Source organism: Nicotiana tabacum, chromosome 23 (genome assembly GCF_000715075.1).
Source record: "Nicotiana tabacum cultivar K326 chromosome 23, ASM71507v2, whole genome shotgun sequence".
Taxonomy (NCBI): Eukaryota; Viridiplantae; Streptophyta; class Magnoliopsida; order Solanales; family Solanaceae; genus Nicotiana; species Nicotiana tabacum.
In genome coordinates, this window is record NC_134102.1 from 31,934,656 (window position 1) to 31,940,389 (window position 5,734).

At 35.4% G+C, this 5,734-nt stretch overlaps 1 non-coding gene across 1 annotated transcript; it reads left to right on the plus strand.

The window, feature by feature from the left end:
• The first annotated feature begins 5,176 nt into the window (after positions 1 to 5,176).
• Positions 5,177 to 5,261, plus strand: LOC142177860 (small nucleolar RNA Z199). The gene has a single exon (XR_012706405.1). It is a non-coding gene; the product is annotated as a small nucleolar RNA Z199 (small nucleolar RNA).
• Positions 5,262 to 5,734: the final 473 nt, after the last annotated feature.

Genomic DNA, 5,734 nt, shown 5'->3' on the forward strand with positions numbered 1-5,734 from the left:
GAGCTTAATGGTAATTTGTTGATTTTCAATGACGAGAACATCTGATTGATAGTTATGATTCCACAAACACCAAATCTTACCATTGTCGTTGGCAATGCAAGATTGGTATCCTAGAAACTTCCTGTAACCCTCTATTTTGTCCTTTATTACAAAGGGCTCAAAGATAGCTACAAATTGAGTGTTGTTGATACTAATCAGATTTTTAAGCCTATAAATGGCTTTCTTATATCTAACCCCTCTAATATTCCAGAAGATTGCTTTAATCATGGATAACATGGAGGTTAGTATCTTCTTTTTGCTTCCTTTTTTGGGAAAGAACTCCTTTATTTATCTATTTTTTTCAGTTCTTCTGCTTCTGCTTCTGCTTCTTCCTCTACCCGCTGATGATAGAGAATCTTGGTCGCTCTCTTTTCTCGGATTTGGTAAAATTGTATTTTCTTGATTGGTCTTCATATGCTCCCGACTAGTAGTAGCTGGAAGTTGTCTGTTGTGTTCACTAATATCTTCTTTTTTGCTATTGATTTCTAGCTTATCCTGCCTCATGTTCAGTTCCACCACCAGATTAATTCATTCCTGTTCAATAATATAAGTTGGGAGGCTAGAAGAACTGGAGTACTGATCTCCATTTTCTTCACTTCCAGTTGATCTTAGTGGTTCATTCTTCCATGTACCAATGGCAGTGTCTGCTTCCTTTTGATTTTCATCCATATCACCATCACCATTGGTCTTGGTTTCAGTCTGCTTCTCCCTTTCATTGACAGCATTGGACCTAGTCTCGTCTTCATGTTCTTCATTAGTTTCTGCTACTACTTCCTTGCTACAAGCCATTACTGAAGTATCTTCTCTCATTACCAATTCCTCCCCTTCTTTAATAATCTGACTTTGTTCCTTTGATGATGAGGTATATGAATTCTTTTGAGAATTCTTAGTAGCAACTTTTGAGGTCTTCATAGTACTTTCCTGTGATAAGACTGGCTTGAAGAGAACTTTTCTCTTCTTTTTTTTGGCATTTTCTTGGATGTATTTTTTTTCTTCTTGTTACTCCCTACTCTCTATGCCACAGATGGTATCTCTTTGTTCATGTTTTCTTCATTTCCAACCTTTTGTCTTTCATTGTACTTGTGTTATTTCCTTTCTTCTTTGTTTTCATGTTGTAACTTCTCCACATTAACATCGTCAATCTGCACATTACTTTTCTCCTTAATCTGACCCCTTTCACCTTCTTTGTTTTTTGTTTTCTCATTCCGCTGGCTCTTTTTTTCCTCTTTAGACTTTCCTAGTTGCTTGCCCCTTCCTCTTTCCTCTAGTGATTCCTTACTTCCTTGTTCCTCTACTATATTTTTTTCTTTATCTTTTTCATCTCCCTCTGAATGTTTCTCAATTTTTCTACATTGTAAGATAGAGTGGCCAAGGAGTTTACAATGTCTACAGTATTTAGGTACATTCTCATATTCTAGCTTTTGTGTAAACCCATTCAAATGACTTTGTTCATCCTCTGAACCAACCCATACGGAATTAAGCTTTGGTTTAGTAAGATCCACTTCTACTCTAACTTTTGCCACTAGGCCTTGTCCGATAATCTGTGACAATATTCAAAGATAGAGGTGTACCAATCGGACCTACAATTTGCTTGACATAGTGCCAGGTGTGATAATGAAAAGGAAGTTCAGGAAGAAGAACCCACACAAGTACTATGGGAGAATCTACGTCCGGTTTGAAGTCCGGTGTCCATTTTTCTAGCCTAATAATTTGACCCTCAATCTCAATTGACCTCTTAAACCACACTAATTTAAAATCATCTTCGTTAGTGAAGTCAAGAAATACGGTGCGGTAATCATATACTCGAATTTTGACATTACCTTTTACAGAGATCTTCTCAGCAAATTTGGAGCGAATTTTCTCAATTTGTGGATGAGTTCTAAGGAATTTACCCACAATTGTGAGTCTACATTCCTCCTCCATAATGCCATAGTAATTTCTAGCTTTAAAAATTATCGCTGGCATAACATTATGTGTCGAGAATCGAGCTTTAACCAAAGGGTCCCCCAGTCGATTTGAGCTAAGGCTCACAGTTGAAGAAGCTTTCAAGGATACTGCATAGTTGGATTTGGCAGGGATTTCGTAATAAGTTGATATTCTCCATGTTGGAGGCTTCATTATCTCTAACGGACGTGCCAGATTAGTGCCTGCCGGCATCCCCATGAGACGGTGCATGTGCACCAAGCGCCCTCAGAAAGGGACAATAAGTTACTGTTGATCAATTAACGAGAAGATGTACGGAGATAGTTTTTCCTTCTTTAACAAGTGTCTTGGCCTATTTGTAAATTCTCCCGTGTTGTTGTTATTATTCATATTTGCACATGCGGCGTGACAAGGCAGGCTATATATGTGGGTTTGCGCATGTGGCGAGATAAGGTGAAAATATTATTGTACGCATGCGGCGAGACAAGGTGGATATTTACTTTATTATTGCGCACATGGTGAGACAATGTGGGCTATGTAGGGGAATGATTCGTGATGACTTGTGATGGCTTGGGGGCATTTTTATTGTTGATATTTGTGTAGTTGTGTGTCTATCTTGTGCGAGTTATATCGTATACATTTTGGGATGATCGTTTCTTATGTGGCATTCATTGTCTCTACTCTTACTTGTTGACTTGAATTGTGGTAGAACACTTACACAAGCATACACGTAAATAAATCACCCATATCGGTTTAAGAAGATGAATCGTGATGTCATTGACCATTTATATGTACTCCCGTGTACTTGCCTTCGGTGTGAGAGTTATTTTGTCACATGAGTTATCCGTGCAGTCATGAGTCATTTTTTATTGTTGGCACGTGAGTGGTCCGTGCGGATATTAAATATTGTCACTCTCTTGGCACATGAGTTGTCTGTGCGGTTATGAATTATAATGTGGGCACAAGATGCCAAGTGATTAGGGTTCATAAATTGGGATCCGTGATTTGTGATTATGAGGTTTGGTACCTCCTGTAAATCCTTGAATAAATCTGGTGTGAAAGTGGTGGTTCTTATTGAGTTGTTACTTGTTTTTCTTTATTTGGTCTCACCGGACTTAGACTGTGTTTAGCTTACTCTACAGCATTGTTACCTGTTGTGCCTCGTTGCTTATTGTTGCTTTAGTTTCCTATTATAAGCATTATTTTATTATTGTCAACATACCTAGCTTTATATTGATATTGTCCCTTGTTAGTTCTACATTTATACTTGTTCGGGTTGTTTAGTCCAGTAGGTGTCTTGACTATCCTTCGTCACTACTCCACCGAGGTTAGTCTTGATACTTACTAGGTACCGCTGTGGTGTACTCATGCTACGCTTTCTGCATATTTTTGTGCAGATCCAGATATTTCGGAGTTGGTTGATCAATAGTTAGTTGTTCGAGTTTTGCTGTGGAGACTCAAGGTAAACCTGTCATCGCGTTCGTAGTCCTCAGAGTCACCTTCTAATATTGTACATATACTGTTTATTTCTATTCTGAAACAATTGTATATAGGAATTTTCTAGCAAACTCTGTAGAGCTTATGACTTGTACTACCGATTTTGGGATTGAAGTTTGTGTGTAGAGATTTCTATTTCATATTTAACAGTTGTTGGTTGAATTTTGCTATTAATTTAGTAAGTGTTAGGCTTAGCTAGTCTTAGAAACTAGGTAAGCCGTCACGACATCCTACGGAGGAAAATTGGGATCGTGACATGTAATTTGATGTTTGATGTTCATCTCTTGATGAGTAACTTCTACTAAATCGGCTCTGAACATCCAACTAAGAAAAAAAGGAAAGAAAAATGCAGCCTGAGAATTAGGATAAAATGTCTGTCTGTCGTGAAAAGTATTAAATTCTGTCATTTGGCGCTAGAGAATTTGCTAAATTACTACAACACTGCTTAATTTATGCTAACTTTCTGCAGAAAATCATCTGAACTGTTAGCTAAAGCTTCATAGGAAATAACATAATGATATATTTTAATAAAGGTTGGAAAAATCTTTGCAAGTCGTGTATGTTGTATTTGTCTAAACAATGTTGACAACAGATGAACATTATAATTTTTTTTTAAAACTATTTTTCAGATTTTTGCTTGTGATCGCGGGGCAACCCTTAGAGGAGCATTTTCTTGGTTCTATTTTTGTTTTACTTTATGGTATTTCGGGTTTTGGTAAAGATATTGATACTCCGATTGGAGCAGTTAATAAAGAAGAGATAAGTTGATTTTAGAAAAATTTTGCGGTTTAAAGGAACAATGCATAACTTTTCTAAAAATTCAAATTTTATTAAGACTACTTATGAGCATGTGAATATGAATGCATGATAATTATTTTTTTCCTGATAATTTGTACTTATATAATGGAACTATAACACAAAATTTCTTCCCTGCAAGTGTGTTGAAAAATTTCATACAAGGCTTAAAAAATACTATTAATATTCTCGCTTTCTTTTACAGATGATTCAAAAGGCAATTAAGCAATTGAATAAAGAACACGATTCTTATGAAAAACAATATCAAAGTACATTATGACAGTGAGGTGACTTGCCATGGGATCATATTACTATACTCATGCATTATTTGACAGACCTCTGTGAAAATAGTAAATTGTAGAAACCCTTGTGGTTGCTATAAGGTTTTGTCATCTATATCTATATTCTCTTTGTGATGCAATTTTCTATTCCATATGTATAGTGACAATGCATTTACATGTTCATACAATAATAGTATTTGCATGCTCCTTTTTGTCTATTGTATTTTTAAAGTAATATTTTTTATGAAAAATTATATTTCATATTCTCTGCGCAATGCGCGGGTACGAGTACGGATATTAGTGTAAAAAAGAAAAAGAAAAAGAAGTTCTTATATGTTTTTTATCCTGACATGGTGTAAAAAAGATAAAACACTTAAAAAACTAGGGCTTTCTCAGACCCATTAGTCCATGAATATTAGGGCTTCTTTTCAAAATAAGCAGCCACATATTATCTATCTCCTATAAATAAAATGCACCTCGAGGCCTTTTCTAAGTTGCCTTCTTATTCTATTCCTCAACTTTGCAGTCACAGTCGATACTTGTCTGCCCATCTTTCTTATTGTTCTTCAAACAAATAATAGTGGCTGCAATGAATACTATTGTCTTTTTCTTTTTCTCGTTGTATTAAGGGGTAAAGAGTAAAGTCATGTGATGAGAGAAAATAACTGCAACAAAATGATCGAATATTTCTTCTTGATTACTATAGTATTTAACTCTCTGATGATTTAACCTCTTCTTGCTCCTTATTGTTTCTTTTATCTTTTTTGATTTGTTCTTTGTTTTTCTATTAAGGTTTTTCTTTAGCTATTTTTCTTTTTTATCCTGGTAATGTATTTCGGCAGTGCTTATTTAGCGGTTAAAGTTGATTTTCTGCGTTGAAAAAAAAGTATTTTTTATCTGCAATGAAGAGATATGATGAGTGAATAATTTGGTCCGTGTTTCTGATCTAACCGTGACCGATAACCTTTATTCTTAATTTACTCTCTGATCTCGATTTATCTTACCTTTATTGCGTTTACAAATATCTTAATTTTAGTTGTCTTCTTTTTTTTTTTTTTTCGATTGTTCGATTTTTATCTTTTTTTATGGCACTCTGTAGAAAGGCATCATCTGATGGGATGAAAAATTCACCTGTCAGCCTGAGCATTTTATCGCTTCGATATTTGTTTTAGGTGCTGATTGGTTGGAAAAATTATTTT